The sequence below is a fragment of the Schistocerca gregaria genome, chromosome 1 (assembly GCF_023897955.1).
Source record: "Schistocerca gregaria isolate iqSchGreg1 chromosome 1, iqSchGreg1.2, whole genome shotgun sequence".
Lineage (NCBI taxonomy): Eukaryota > Metazoa > Arthropoda > Insecta > Orthoptera > Acrididae > Schistocerca > Schistocerca gregaria.
Window position 1 is genome coordinate 892,161,563 of NC_064920.1, and position 17,325 is coordinate 892,178,887.

Genomic DNA, 17,325 nt, shown 5'->3' on the forward strand with positions numbered 1-17,325 from the left:
GGCGGTGTGCAACCTAACTATGCCGATGGGTGAGTAACAGCGTGCTATAATCGAGGTACGAATTCGACGAGTTCTACATCTGTAAGTACATATACACTCCGCCAAAGTCATATCCCCCCCCCCCCCCCCACTCTGTCTGACTGCCTCACGCCTCAGTACGAGCTCTAATTTCCCTTATCTTTGAATGGTGATCATTGCGCGATTTGAAAGTTAGTGGTAATAATATATGCTCTACATCCTCGGTGAAGATCGGATTTCGGAATTTAGTGAGCAGCCCCTTCCGTTTAGCGCACCTTCTATCTGCAAGAGTGTCCCACTTCAAACTTTCTATGTGATCTGTAACGCTCTCGCGATGGCTAAATATACCAGTCACGAATCTTGCTGCTCTTCTTTGGACTTGTTCGTTCACACATGGAGCACCTCTCGTTCAGCAAGACAATGTCAGACCACACACGAGTGCCGTGACGTCTGCAACAAGCCGATGCCTTGGGTTGACTGTCATCAATCATCCTAGGTACAGTCCCGATTTGGCCCCTATTAGATTTTCATCTGTTTCCAAAGTCTGAAGAACACCTTCGGGTACTTTACTTTGATAATGATGGAGCGGAGCGAGCAGAGGTGAGGTTGTGCCTCCGTCAACAGTTTCAAACATTCTACAGTTACGGTATCAACAAACTGGTCTCTCGTTGGGAGAAATGTGTTCGTCGCCAGGGCTACTGTGTGGAGAAATAAATGCGTAGACGTAAAGAATGGAGATGAAGAATGTCAATAACGTCTGTTTTATTTAAAAAGCTTGAAGAGTTTTCACATAAAAAATTCGAAGGCACTACTTTTCAGCACGCCCTCGCACACAAACGATAGAAAAGCAATGCCCCAGCAACTGAGGGAAGACGTACCCATATCAGATGACTTCTTAACTAAGCATTGAATTCAGATATATTAGACTTAAAGGGTGATGTCGTACACACTCCCAATCAAAACCTCAGTGCAATTTATTAAGATGGTTACTGATTCAGAAGACGAAGTACTGTCGGTGAGGCTATATGCGAAGGTGTCTTGAAAATTTGAGTGTTTCTGTTGTGGATTTAGTTGAACAATTAAAGTGATGTTTCGCTTCGATAGTGGCAACGAGCTGGGGGTGTCTACAATTTGTCAGTTTCTGAAAGGGTGACTTAGGATTTCCAACAGATCCAGATTGGTGCACAAGTGCATCATCATGGCGAAAGGTGGCAGGGCATCACCCGTTGTAGCTGGTGTATTCAGACAAAAACTCGTAGGCCGCCACCACAAGACACCTGCCCCGCTGTGTAGCTCCTTTAATTACAGACGGTGCGAAATGCATCGTTACTTTGCATTTCGCGAACATTATTACTTCATGCGTTGCGCATGCTTGCTCGCCATGGGTTCCACACTACAGGCACAGTAAATTTAATTTCATGTCTTAAATACAGTTACATTATATGTACAGTAAGTAGTCGTTAACCTTAAGAAAGAGAACGTTTTGGTTTCACTACCATTTCAAAGAGCTTATTTTGTTATGTAGAGTTCTGCATTTCCATACTGTTACAAAGGTTCGCATTACATTCCGTATAACAACATGTCCAAACGGAATCCATTAATTCCGAATAGTATGACCAATATTTCATATTTCAGCCTTACGTTTGTTTAGGCGTCAGTTTTTGTCAGTTAATGATCCTGACTCTACATCCTTGACCATATTATACTAAGATGTATTTTGCATGTCCTCACGCATCTACTTCAAGCTAGGCTGTCGTACATTCTGATGTTATACCTTTACGCTTTTTAATATGAAACAAAGAAAAAGAGAAAAAGACAAAGGGAGAAAAGAAAATTATAATATTAGCTCCTATTATTTCAAATTGTTGCTGCTCATCTAGACTTAGCTAAATGGTTATATTGTACGTCGTGCATTATTTGTTCAACTATCGCAATATGACTGCAGTTGGTCATACTCTTGTAACATTTCATTTTGTGATGATTGTAAACTGGTAACAACTACGCTATTATACGATACACTATTGGACCATTAAGTTTTTTTTAACTGCAAAAATGCCTTCTATTTTTTTATTTTGTTGTCACTAATCTAGGCTCACCTAAATGGTTATGTCGTATGTCTTTTATTGCATGTTCGTCTATTGTAATATCACTACATTTCGTGATACTTATGTAACATTTTACTTAGTGACGGTTGTAAACTTATTGTCACAAAACTTTATTTTTGATTTATGATCTATGACAGTTTTATGTTTATATTTTACCACACCGGTTATTGGTTGAAAATGTGTCTTCTGTTTTGATTACTGACTAACGGCTATCTCTGTAACATCATTCACGACGCTACCTGAAGACACATATTTAATGCTGTCAATAAATGAGTTTCTCCTCTGTAAAAGCAGCACAAATTTATATTTGTCGAGTTGCTTACGATGTTCTGACAAGTAGTTAATCGAAATGTACAGTTGACTTTGTTTTTATTATAAATGCTAGCGCCATCTACTGGTCTTCGTTTACTTCTTTCATACGTTAATCGCCACCGTCCGTTTGGCAGCTTGATCTACACAGTCTGTTTGGCACTGGTTTTCTTCGAACAGACAACGGCGCGGACAAATATGCCTATATGAGACGAGACCTGTATTATATTCGGTCTACGTGCTTACTTTCGTTAGCTTTTTACTAAAGTTTGAGCCGGACGCGGTGGTCGAGCGTCTCTAGGTGCTTCAGTCCGGAACCGCGCGACTGCTACGGTCACAGGTTCGAATCCTGCCTCGGGCACGGATGTCTGTTATGTCCATAGGTTAGTTAGGTTTAAGTAGTTCTAAGTTCTAGCGGACTGATGACCTCAGATGTTAAATCCCATAGTGTTCAGAGTCATTTGAACCATTTGAACTAAAGTTTGATTTAAATGTAAGTACGATACTAACTGAAGTTTCTGTATTTGGAATACTACCTTGCATATTTAATGTTTTTGTGTACGTATTTTCTGTTGTTAATTTTCTTGTAAACTTTACTCCACAGCTTCGGTCTGATGATGAAATTTTGGAACGCGTAATGCTTCATAAATAATTGTGCTATTAAGATCTTCCTATATTTCAAAGTTTTGACAAAAGATCGCAAGCTCAGTTTGAGGCAGTGACACTATGTCTGGCCGGCGATGACCGAATGTAGCTTATTTTTCTGTGGTCATCAGCGATCTTCGCAACTCCCATGTTTCGTAAGAATAGCTTTCACGGCTTCAGTTTGTTGCTTTTCCGCCATTTCAGCAGGCTGGTAGGTGTTATTGTGAAAGTTTTATTCTCTCTTAATATGTCAAGCTTTGCTGTGCAATGACGTCATGTCTTCTCCTCGCTGAGGTCATGCTGCTGATTTTACGATGGAAGATTCTCGCTCGTACGAAGTGAGGAAATCTCTTCTGGATTTGTTCTGCTTTCCGAAATGTCGGCTTTCTGTCTTTTTGTCGTTTTGATTTCGATACAGGCCATTGGCTTAGCTTGTTCTGGCTGTAGAGAACGTTCGGCTGATTTTACGGTTGCCGCTAATGCATGTCTGTTGTGTGAAGGGAGTCTGGACACATCTCTGTGACACACCTGTTTGAAGCTCTGAATGACGCAACTACTTTTCGGATTTCTCTTCGAGACCTCTTCTATCTCGTCTAGTTCAGATCTCCCGCCCAGTCAAAGGAACGGGCTAGAACATATTTGGGGAACGGAGCCTGCCCCCAACGTTGTGGCTCTTCTGCAACGCAGACAACGTGAAGCGAACGCCCTGAATGTGTACTGTGTGATTTCTTTTGCTTTGTGTTTGAAACTGCGTATGTTGCTCGCATCGTATTTCTACGTTATTGTGCGGCGCCGCGAATATGTTCAGGCGTGGATTTGGGGAATTCTTATAAATTTCGAGCAGATATGACTAGAAGGTAGTAATTAAGGGACCGATTGACACGTCGGATGGTAGGCGGGGGCAATGTTGGTATTTTGCAAACGATTCTGCGAGGCAGGTTTCAGACACTACTCTCAGACGAGAAGGCACAGTCCGGTGGGCAGTGTATACAACTGTGAAGTAATTGGGGCAGCACAGGGCACTGGTGTGCTGTGAAGAACTCATATGCTGCAGTTACAACAGCGCCCAGAGTTCTGTGTGTAGGGGCCGGAGCGGAAAGCTGAGGTTGTAATTACGACGGTGAGTCAAATGAAAGCCTTAAATTTGTATTGACAAATCGAAATTTAGCTCCGTTATCCTATAAGTTGGTAAGCGTGCTACAAAAGTGTGCAGAATGGCCTGTAGGTGGCAGCATAGTGCAGATGCACACATACCGTCGCAGTATCGGTATAAAGATGGCCGCCGCACTTGCGACTTGCACCAGGGAATAAAGCGTTCTGTTATTCGGTTTTTGCGTAGTGAAGGTGTGAAACCTATTGAAATTCATCGGCGAATGAAGGTTCAGTACGGTTATGCATGTTTGTCACAGCAGCAAGTCTATGAATGGAGTAGGAAGTTCGCAAAAGGTGTGACTTCTGTGGAAGATGCTCCTCGTCGAGGTTAGGCACAACGAGTTGTGACTCCACTGAACGTTGCAGCAGTTGAAGCCATAGTGAAGGAAAACTGCCGACTGACACTAAATGACATTGCACCATGTTTACAGATTAGTCATGGGTCAGCACATCACATTGTGCATGATGTGCTCGAGTTTCACAAAGTGCCTGCAAGATGGGTGCCACGGCAGCTGACTCCTGAAATGAGAGAACGACGTGTTGATGCTTGTGAAGAATTTCTTCGGCGCTTTGAACGAGAAGGTGATGGGTTCCTAGCAAGAATCTGGGGACCAAATCTGGGTTCACTTCCACCAACCGGAAACGAAGAGAGCGAGCAAGGAATGACGCCATTCTTCATCACGAAAACCAAAGAAGTTTCGAACAGAACCATCAGCAGGGAAGGTTACGCTGACTCTCTTTTGGGACGAAAAAGGCGTCATTTTGGAGCATTACATGCCTAGAGGGAACACTGTCACCAGTACATAATACACAGATCTCCTAAAATATCATCTGCGGCCTGCAATCAAATGAAAGCTACGCGGATTGCTGTCAGCAGGTGTCCTTTTGCAACATGACAATGCAAGGCCCCACACTGCCCGTACAACAGTTGCAACAATCACAGACCTGCATTTTGAGGTCTTCCTCATCCACCGAACTCACCACACCTTGCCCCAAGTGATTTCCATATGTTTGGAGCACTCAAAGACGCAATGGAAAGAAGTTCCGTTATGATGAAGAGCTACGCCACGCGGTGCATAAGTGCTTGCGCGGAATATCAAAAGATTTTTTTTCTAAAGGAATTTGTGCACTTTGTAAGAGCCGGAGGACTTGCATTGAGCATGGAGGAGATTAAGTTGAAAAGTGATACAGCCTTGTACCATTTGTGCACAGTAAATAATATTTAAAAAATATTTAAGGTTTTCATTTGACTTACCCTAGTACTAAAGAGCGCTCCGCATGCCCCCCCCCCCCCTCCCGCCTCCCAGAGGAACTATACCAGAGGCATAGGGCAAAGACGTATAAATAAGCAAGCCCGGTGGCTCAAATAGGGCAGTTGTGTCGTCATTCTGTCCGTGTCTAGAAGAGAATGACGATTGGTTAAGTATCCATCCAAGCACAGTGACCTCTCTTCGTACATCCATATTTAAATTGGGTGATAGTGGGGCATCAGCTGGTATAATTTTTATTGAAAATGGAACTCCTCCAGCTGTACTTAACATTTCATATTTATTTGGCTGCTAGTTTCGACGTTGCGTCAACGCCATCTTCAGGCCCGTACTCTTTGATGATATCAATTGTGTATGGCTGAGTACTAGAAGTCCGCGGTGAGACCAAGACGTGCTCCACACGGATGGCGGGCAGTAACTGGTTACTGAAGATGGCGTTGGCGCAACGTCGAAATATTAGCAAAATAAGTATGAAATCTTAAGTAAAGCTGGAGGAGTTTCATTTTTAATGAAAAGAATGACCTATGGTGATGAATATCACCACTGAAATTACCACCAACCTCTGCTGCACAGACGCGCCATAGCTGTGGGAGGGCGGGCCGCATCTTGGGGCTGCACCGGCGGGAGGAGTGAGGGGCTGCTAGCCTCCGCTGTCTGGCTGACATCGTCCGGAGGACTGCAAATTGCCGTCTGCAGTGGCGTGGCGGAGCCAGGGCGCGAACTGGCTTCCTCCGTGGTGCAGAGCTGTCAGCTGCCCTGGAGGGGCGGTCGGGACTGCTAAGGTTCACTACAGCGACGGCGGCTGGCTGTTTTCCTTCGCCGCTCTACGTAGGGTCCACGAGTTGCGCTCGAGGGATCAGTCACCCGTGTCCCGAGCTACGGACACAGCCAACACACGCGGCCGCCACCTAGCCGTAGCAAGGCTGGGAGACCGGACGCTGACGCAGCAGATATTGGCATTGGCTCTGACTCACGCACGCATGTCGCGCAGCGTCTGCGCCGGTATCAGCGATAGGCTGGCTGTGTGCCTTCGATGCAATAAAGTTAATGACACACTTGGCGGTGTTCTTCTGCACGCCTCGATGTGAGTCACCCCTCTCTCTCAAATCATACCTCTCGGTCGTTCTGACATATTACAACCCCTGAGCTTGGGGAGTTGTAACAGTTGTTTAATAACTAAATTTTTATTTTATTTCTCAACGTTTTTAGTCGTCCTGCTCAGATGTGTATTGACAGCTTTATGAATGCTACTCTCCGCAAAGCAAATTATACGAAATAGATCAGTGATCTGCCAGGATGTGTAAGATATGGACCACCTCGAGTGCGTAGTTTAAGATGATTTCACTGCAAAGTGGGCCATCGTGCCAATGAAAAAAGTAACTACATGTAGGGATGCACAAAGTCCCCAAGGGTAGATGCATACTAGTGTTTCTCCATTGCACATTCCAGTATGACGAGATTATCCGGGGAATGTGACGAAAACGTTCATCCGATCATAGTGCAACTTCGTTGTTTGTTTCAGGGTGTACACGCCAAAGGCCATCTGCCCTATGGAGCATAAAAGGTGATTCATCTGAAAAGGCCACCTGGCCCCACTCAGCACACGTCCAGTTGTGGTACTGATGTGCAAATTCCAGCGTTCGTCGCCGATGAATAGTAGTCAACATGGTACCTGGCGCCTGCTCAGGAGCACCATACACATCAATGTTCGCTGGACGGCCGTTAAGGAGACACTGTTGGTAGCCACTTGGTTTATCTGGGTGGTTAGTTGCTGAACAGTTGTGCATCTGTTCGCCCATACACATCTCCGCAGCTGTCAGTCACCCCTGTCACCTATGGCCCTTGGTGCACCACAGTTGGTTCAAATGGCTCTAAGCACTATTGGATTTTACTTCTGAGGTCACCAGTCGCCTAGACCTAGAACTACTTAAACCTGACTAACCTAAGGACATCACACACATCCATGCCCGAGGCAGGATTCGAACCTGCGACCGTAGCAGCCCCGTGGTTCCGGACTGAAGCGCCTAGAACCGCTCGATCACAGCGGCCGGGCACCACAGTTGCCCCGGCGCCGGTTTTGGATAGCGTCGTTCTGCCATGCACGGTATACTTTAACCACGGGGGCCCGTGAACATTTTGCACACTTAGCCATTTCGGAAATGCTTCCACCCTTGATCCGAAAGCCAACAATCATGCCTCGTTGGACGTCAGGTAATTCGCTCTGTTTCCTCAATACGACTATAGCTGCGCTGTTTCTCGCACTACCCCCTTCCCGACATGCTTTATATACCCGCCACTGCTAATCCTCTCACCTGTCGTCTGTGAGTGGTTCTTGGACGTTAACACTTTGCCGTCCGCACGTATCGTACAAATTTATTCGCCTGGCGCCGGCAGCATTACCTAGAGATTATAAATTATTACGTTTTATTAATCTCATCGTTTTCATAAGTTCTCAACCCTGTTCCCCTACTTTCATGAAATTTCGAAGATACGTAAATAAATACAAAATTTCTTTTTTTCATGCATTTGTTTATTTGCATTGTCTTTGGTAGTTAGTATTTCTCTTTCATATGATATTCACCCCCCCCCCCCTCCCCCCATGAACCATGGAACTTGTCGTTGGTGGGGAGGCTTGCGTGCCTCAGCGATACAGATAGTCGTACCGTAGGTACAACCACAACGGAGGGGCATCTGTTGAGAGGCCAAACAAACGTGTGGTTCCTGAAGAGGGGCAGCAGCCTTTTCAGTAGTTGCAAGGGCAACAGTCTGGATGATTGACTGATCTTGCCTTGTAACAATAACCAAAACGGCCTTGCTGTGTTGGTACTGCGAACGGCTGAAAGCAAGGGGCCGTAAATTTCCCCGAGGGTATGCAGCTTTACTGTATGATTAAATGATGATGGTGTCCTCTTGGGTAAAATATTCCGGAGGTAAAATAGTCCCCCATTCGGATCTCCGGGCGGGGACTACTCAGGAGGATGCCGTTATCAGGAGAAAGAAAACTGGCGTTCTACGGATCGGGGCGTGGAATGTCAGATCCCTTAATCGGGCAGGTAGGTTAGAAAATTTAAAAAGGGAAATGGATAGGTTAAAGTTAGATATAGTGGGAATTAGTGACGTTCAGTGGCAGGAGAAACAAGACTTCTGGTCAGGTGACTAAAGGGTTATAAACACAAAATCAAATAGGGGTAATGCAGGAGTAGGTTTAATAATGAATAGGAAAATAGGAATGCGGGTAAGCTACTACAAACAGCATAGTGAACGCATTATTGTGGCCAAGATAGATACGAAGCCCACACCTACTACAGTAGTACAAGTTTATATGCCAACTAGCTCTGCAGATGACGAAGAAATTGAAGAAATGTATGATCAAATAAAAGAAATTATTCAGATAGTGAAGGGAGACGAAAATTGAATAGTCATGGGTGACTGGAATTCGAGTGTAGGAAAACGGAGAGAAGGAAACGTAGTAGGTGAATATGGATTGGGGCTAAGAAATGAAAGAGGAAGCCGCCTGGTAGAATTTTGCACAGAGCACAACTTAATCATAGCTATCACTTGGTTTCAGAATCATAAAAGGAGGTTGTATACATGGAAGAACCCTGGAGATACTAAAAGGTATCAGATAGATTATATAATGGTAAGACAGAGATTTAGGAACCAGGTTTTAAGTTGTAAGACATTTCCAGGGGCAGATGTGGACTCTGACCACAATCTATTGGTTATGACCTGTAGATTAAAACTGAAGAAACTGCAAAAATGAGGGAAATTACGGAGATGGGACCTGGATAAACTGAAAGAACCAGAGGTTGTACAGAGTTTCAGGGAGAGCATAAGGGAACAATTGACAGGAATAGGGGAAAGAAATACAGTAGAAGAAGAATGGGTAGCTCTGGGGGATGAAGTAGTGAAGGCAGCAGAGGATAAAGTAGGTAAAAAGATGAGGGCTGCTAGGAATCCTTGGGTAACAGAAGAAATATTGAATTTAATTGATGAAAGGAGAAAATATAAAAATGCAGTAAATGAAGCAGGCAAAAAGGAATACAAACGTCTCAAAAATGAGATCGACAGGAAGTGCAAAATGGCTAAACAGGGATGGCTAGAGGACAAATGTAAGGATGTAGAAGCTTATCGCACTAGGGGTAAGACAGATACTGCCTACAGGAAAATTAAAGAGACCTTTGGAGAGAAGAGAACCACGTGTATGAATATCAAGAGCTCAGATGGCAACCCAGTTCTAAGCAAAGAAGGGAAGGCAGAAAGGTGGAAGGAGTATATAGAAGGTTTATACAAGGGCGATGTACTTGAGGACAATATTATGGAAATGGAAGAGGATGTAGATGAAGTTTAATAAGTCACAGCTGCAAAATACTAACGCGAATTCCTTACAGACGAATGGAAAAACTGGCAGATGCGGACCTCGGGGAGGATCAGTTTGGATTCCGTCGAAATGTTGGAACACGTGAGGCAATACTGACCTTACGACTTATCTTAGAAGAAAGATTAAGAAGAGGCAAACCTACGTTTCTAGCATTTGTAGACTTAGAGAAAGCTTTTGACAATGTCGACTGGAATACTCTTTTTCAAATTCTAAAGGTGGCAGGGGTAAAATACAGGGAGCGAAAGGCTATTTACAATTTGTACAGAAACCAGATGGCAGTCATAAGAGTCGAGGGGCATGAAAGGGAAGCAGTGGTTGGGAAAGGAGTGAGACAGGGTTGTAGCCTCTCCCCGATGTTATTCAATGTGTATATTGAGCAAGCAGTAAAGGAAACAAAAGAAAAATTCGGAGTAGGTATAAAAACTTTGAGGTTCGCCGATGACATTGTAATTCTGTCAGAGACGGCAAAGGACTTGGAAGAGCAGTTGAACGGAATGGATAGTGTCTTGAAAGGAGGATATAAGATGAACATCAACAAAAGCAAAACGAGAATAATGGAATGTAGTCGAATTAAGTTGGGTGACGCTGAGGGAATTAGATTAGGTAATGAGACACTTGCAGTAGTAAAGGAGTTTTGCTATTTGGGGAGCAAAATAACTGACGATGGTCGAAGTAGATAGGATATAAAATGTAGACTGGCAATTGCAAGGAAAGCGCTTCTGAAGAAGAGAAATTTGTTAACATCGAGTATAGATTTAAGTGTCAGGAAGTCATTTCTGAAAATATTTGTATGGAGTGTAGCCATGTATGGAAGTGAAACATGGACGATAAATAGTTTGGACAAGAAGAAAATAGAAGCTTTCGAAATGTGGTGCTACAGAAGAATGCTTAAGATAAGGTGGATAGATCACGTAACTAATGAGGAGGTATTGAATAGGATTGGGGAGAAGAGAAGTTTGTGGCACAATTTGACTAGAAGAAGGGATCGGTTGGTAGGACATGTTTTGAGGCATCAAGGGATCACAAATTTAGCATTGGAGGGCAGTGTGGAGGGTAAAAATCGTAGAGGGAGACCGAGAGATGAGTACACTAAGCAGATTCAGAAGGATGTAGGTTGCAGTAGGTACTGGGAGATGAAGCAGCTTGCACAGGATAGAGTAGCATGGAGAACTGCATCAAACCAGTCTCAGGACTGAAGACAACAACAACATGTATTTAGTCTAATTGACAGCCCTTAGATTTTGCGAGATTCATCGTATACCCAAAATATATCGGATTTCTCTTAATACACATATGGATGACCTCGCACTTTTCGTTGTTTAGTGCGAGTTGCCACTTTTCGCACCATACAGAAATTCTTTCTAGATAGTACTAGGAACTGATCGTCTGATGATTTTACTAGACGGTAAATTCCAGAACGATCTGCAAACAATCTGAGGGGGCTGCCCAGATTATCACCTAGATCATTTATGTAAATCCCATAGTGAACCAGACTGTACGGGCTGCGTGCACTAATCAGGCTAACAACATTCCCTGGTGGTCGTTTCAAGCCTAGACCGTGCTATCACTGTCATCTTACGGCGAAAAGCGTTGTCGGCACGGGAGCAGTCATCCGAATTGCCGTACACCACAGCGACTTCATCCGAAATTCAGCCGCTATTCTGATACACAAAGGACTAAAGGTCCGCCTCGTTGTGGTCGCGCAAGGTCAGCAACACCTTCTGATGAACGATGAATATAAGTTACCGCTCGTAGGTACAGCGAAGAGAATGTAACACATCGCGTGTTGCTATGTAGATCTTTCCGTGCGAGCTCTGATTTCCCTTATTTTATCATGGTGATCATTTCTCCCTACGTAGGCTGGTGTCAGCAAAATATTTTCGCATTCGGAGAAAAAAGTTGGTGACCGCAATTTCATGAGAAGTTTCCGCCGCAAACGAAAAACGCCTTTGTTTTAATGATGTCCACCTCAAATTCTGCATCATTTCAGAGACACTCTGTCCCCTTTTTTGAACTTTTTCGAAGTACTCTGTCAATACTATCTGGTAAGGATCCTACATCGCACATCAGTATTCTAAAAGAGGACTGACAAGCGTAGTGTAGGCTGTCTCCTTAGTAGATCCGTTACGTTTTCTAGGTGCCTTGCCAATAAAACGCAGTCTTCGGTTAGTCTTCCCCAAAACATTTTCTATGAGTTCCTTCCAATTTAAGTTGTTCGTAATTGTAATTGCTAGGTATTTAGTTGAATTTACGGCTTTTAGATTAGACTGATTTATCGTGTAACCGAAGCTTAACGAATTCCTTTTAGCAATCATGTGGATGAGCTCACACTTTTCGTTATTTAGAATCAACTGCCAATTTTTGCACCATACAGATATCTTTTCTAAATCGTTTTGCAATTTGTTTTGATCTTCTGATGACTTTATTAGTCGATAAACGACAGCGTCATCTGCAAACAACCTAAAACAGCTGCTCAGATTGTCTTCGAAATGGTTTATATAGATAAGGAACAGCAAAGGGACTGTAACACTACCTTGGGGAATGCCAGAAATTACTTATGTTTTACTCGATAGCTTCCCGTCAGTAACTACGGACTGTGACCTCTCTGACAGCAAATCACGAATACAGTCACATAAATGACACGATATTCCATAAGAACGCAATTTTACTACAAGCTGCTTGTGTGGTACAGTGTCAAAAGCCTTCCGGAAATCCAGAAAAAAACGGAATGAATCTGAAATACCTTGTCAATAGCACTCAACACTTCATGTGAGTAAAGAGCTAGTTGTGTTTCACAAGAACTATGTTTTCTAAATCCATGTCCACTGTGTGTCAATAGACTGTTTCCTTCCAGGTAATTCATATTGTTTGAACACAATATATGTTCCAAAATCGTGCTGCATATCGAGTTAGTGATATGGGCCTGTGATTTAGTGTATTACTCCTACTACCTTTATTGAATGTTTGTGTGACCAGTGCAACTTTTCAGTCTTTGGGTACGAAGCGAACTGTTGTATATGATTGTTAAGTATGGAACTATTTCATCAGCATACTCTGAAAGGAACCTAACTGGTATACAGTCTGGACCAGAAGACTTGCTTTTATGAAGTGACTTAAGTTGCTTCACTACTCCGAGGATGTTTACTTCTACTTTACTCGTGTTGGCAGTTGTTCTTGTGTGTGTGAAATCTTATGGGACTTAACTGCTAAGGTCATCAGTCCCTAAGCTTACACATTATTTAATCTAAATTATCCTAAGGACAAACACACACACACACACGCCGAGGGAGGACTCGACCCTCCGCCGGGACCAGCCACAGAGTCCATGACTGCAGCGCCCTAGACCCCTCGGCTAATCCCACCCTGCGCAGTTGTTCTTGATTCGAATTCTGGAATATTTATTTCGTCTTTTTATATGAAGGCGTTTCGGAACGCTTTAACTGTTTTATTCATCGCACGATCGTACGTAATATTTTGACACATTGCTATCTTCGGTACCTTAGGAGCGTACGATAGAGAAAGAATATAGTTCGTAGATTATGCCTTGCGCAAATAAACGAGAAGTAGAGGTTCTACAAGAGGAAAAAAGGAGAATGGCTAAGACAAATATTTGTTGACATTAAACCGGGAACAGTTTTTGGAGTACGTCTCTCTCATACTGACGAGGCTGCTCGCTCACCTTGCATTCAACTCTACAGCTATAGGTTTATTCAAACAGCGAGTTGACGACTGGTCGTATAGTTTCTTCGCTACCTACTCGACTTACTGCCGTGCATATTCTATTGACACGGAACAGATAACGTCACAAATTTGTTAGCTATGCGGTTGTGCCACTTAAATCCTTTGTCACAGAACCACCAATAACAACAAGTATGGGCTACCGACCGTAACGGTAACTTTTTCTGCAGGTTTTCAAACTGGTGTCACCGCACAGTACTCCTCACATAACATTAGATCTTAAACACAATCTATCTACTGGAAGTATCATCGTAAAATCGCATATCTTTGTACATTATGGCCTGTGGTGCAGGAAATGGTCAAAAATGGAAACACAGCGAGAAATTCCTGCTTCAACGTAAATACAAATCGTAACTCTGAACATTATCTAACAAAATCCAATTTGAAATGATATATATGATTTATACCTTTCTCATTTACGTGCTAAAGTTTGGTCAGGGGCAGCGACCTACCTTAACGCTGTCACCACACGTCTGCTTCCTCCGGGCACCTAGCTCGACTCCTCCCTTACAGATCCTCCTACTCAAAGATATTATACTCGTTCCACCTTTCAGTTGGCAACTACCGACTATTTTCTGGAGCTACCCTGATCAGACCCTAGCACATATCTTTCAACGTCGTCAATACTTTGCAAGTGTCAGTATTGGTCAGAACAATGCCCTGTGTAAATGTAAGTGCATTACATCGGAGATAAGTGCCTTCAAACGTGGGAAAACTGTTGGTGCTCTTATGGTCGGAGCTTCTGTAACGAAGGTAGCCGAAGTGATCGGTATTTCAAGACGCACTATATCGAAGACTTAAACCACATACGGAGAAAGTGGAAAGAGATTGTCCGCTAAGCCTCAACGAGGACGTAAGTGTCTTTTGAGTGAGAGCGACAAACGGTCATTGGAGAGGGTCGTGATAAATAATAAGAGGACGATAACTGCAAAAGTCGCTGCAGAATTGAACGTCGCACCCGCGAACCGTGTCAGCACCAAAACGCCACGAAGGAAGCTTAGTAAGCAGGGAACTGCAGGGTGAATGGAAATCCCAAAACCACAGATCAGTGATGTAAATGCTTGTAATAGGAAATGTGACGCCGAAGCCATAAATCCTGAACCTTGGAAGAGTGGAAGAAAGTCATTTACTCGATAGTCTTTGCCGCGCGGGATTAGCCGAGCGGTCTAGGCCGCTGCAGTCATGGACTGTGCGGCTGCTCCCGGCGGAGGTTCGAGTCCTCCCTCGGGCTTGGGTGTTTGTGTATTTGTCCTTAGGATAATTTAGGTTAAGTAGTGTGTAAGCTTAGGGACTGATGACCTTAGCAGTTAAGTCCCATAAGATTTCACACACATTTGAACTTTTTTTTATAGTCTTGTTTCACACTTTTTCCAACTTTTGACCGAGGTTACGTCCGAAGAATGAAACGTGCTGATGCTTCCGTGACGATTTAGGTAGCCATATCGTGGTATTTCAAATGCCTCATGGTTAGTCTGCAAGATCTCATTACTGGAAAGGATCATGTGACCATTTTGGACGGTCAGAGAAATCTCATGGTATAATATTCGCCCCCCTTATGTCGTGCTATGTTTGACACTTCTCCAGGATTGTTTTGTGACCACGAAGATGAATTGTCACATCTCCTGGTGCCACCACAGTCAGCAAATCTCAGTGTTACGGAACCTTTGAAACTAAGGGTGCGTGATAGTTAACCACCCCAGGCATAGTTACCTGAACTTTCCACTACTTTGCAGGAAGAACGTTATAAGATTCCGTCTAAAACCCGACAGGGTCTGTATTTATGCATGACTTGATAGCTAGAAGGTCTTTTGAAGTCTAACGAATTTGGTACACCTTATTGGGTATGGTAATGTATTGTGACTGTGGTGCTTCCATGTTTTTGCCCACACCCTGCGCTTTGTTACTTAGAAACCAGTTATCTGTTTCCACAGCGTACTGGCAGCTAGTGTTCAGTTAGACATGTGTGGTGTTAGCAAATGATCGATGCTGATTTCGATTTCATCACCAACGTCCAACCAGCAATGGCTTTAATAATCAACCTCAAAACATCGATGTTTTTAACTTCGACGTTAAATGATAAATTTACAGAATGGCGTAAAAAGCAACATATAAATACGTCTGGTATAATCAACAGTGCAGCAACTGTTTGTCTATAGATTACAAAAATAACATGTCTGAGAGAAATATCCCCTTCAGTTTATTGCATTTTGACACGGATCATAACCAGATTTGGAGAAAAAACTTTCAAAAACTAGTGATGTGGCTATACAGCGCAATTTCTTGTAGCTTTGAATAGGTGGTACCAATGATATGAATCCATACTTCTAATGGATCTTTTTTAAGTCCTACAAGGCTATCTTTCAGACAGTAACGAAACTGTGGCGATAGGTGCGTTCCTGTTCTAGTTTGCAAATTATTTTTTTCTCGAGCTGACTTATAATTTTCACTACATAAATAAAATTTAGTTTAACTGATAGTCACTTCGAAGCACCAAACAAATCCTCTATGGTTTTTATTGCTTTCGAAAATGCTAAAGAATCTTGAAAGAGTATGTTCTTGAATCTAGAATCGGAAAGACTGATGTGGCCAATACTTTACATAATCAATTGGTAGCAATCACTTTTTGATTTTTATTCTGCTGTTAGTTTCAGAACCTCTACAACAGTCTGCTTACCAGATATTTCGATATTCAGCATACTAGTCACTGGAATTACTTTACTGCTTAAAACGTATTTTTCTATGCAAATTTGGCACGTAGCCACGTATAGGCAGCAGAATATCATAAAAATCTGAGAGATGTACAATATCTGGAGCTGTTAGTATGGATGGAGCAGTGATGTGCTAAGTAACAATGTTAACCACTGGACGCAGCTGCAAAAACCTTTTAATCATATTCACTGGTAGTCCGAAAAGTATAAGCGACGTCAGTGCAGTAACTAGGGCGGCAACTTGAACTCACTACTGTAAGCAACAGATGTGCATTCGACCAGTCAGTTGTGAGCGGGCAATGTTAGATAGAGGAGTCGGGACCGTTATGTGTCATCAATGATGTTGTGTCACATGTCGGAATTGAGCTACATCTCTAAATGAAGTTCTACAGAATGTTTTGAAGAAGAGAAAAGTGCACGAAAAGTTTGTCCCACACACTTTGATTCTCGCACAAAAGCAACAATGTGCTTGCTGTGAATTGACTGAAATGCAAAACGCGAACAATTATTTTCTCAAAAAAAAGTATCACGGTTGACTAGACTTGGTGTTCAAATACGAACCTACCACAAAACGAAAACGCATAAAGTGTCAACGTTTTGACGAGATAGCCGATATTCTAGCCAGTGTGAAGCTCGAATTGAATATAACACCCCAAAGAAGGACTTTCCTAAAAGGCTCTGAGGACGGGTCGTGAGTAATGCTGAAGTACATTTGACGGTAGAACACTCGCTCGTGAAAGCATGGGTCCCAGGCTCGAATTCTGGTCTGGTACACAGGTTTAAGCTGCCAGAAAGTTACTTTTCTGAGAGTTTCACATAGCTGTATGAAAGTTCTGTGCATTGTATACAAGTAGAGGAGAGAAAGGAGGACACCTGAGGCATTAAAAGCACCCTCTTAACTTTTCCGTATTTTTATTAATCCAGTCTTGAAACTTTTTTGGACTGAGGAAGTAAAACATCGACTTCCATCTTGTGACTACTTCGTGAATTAATTTTATGTC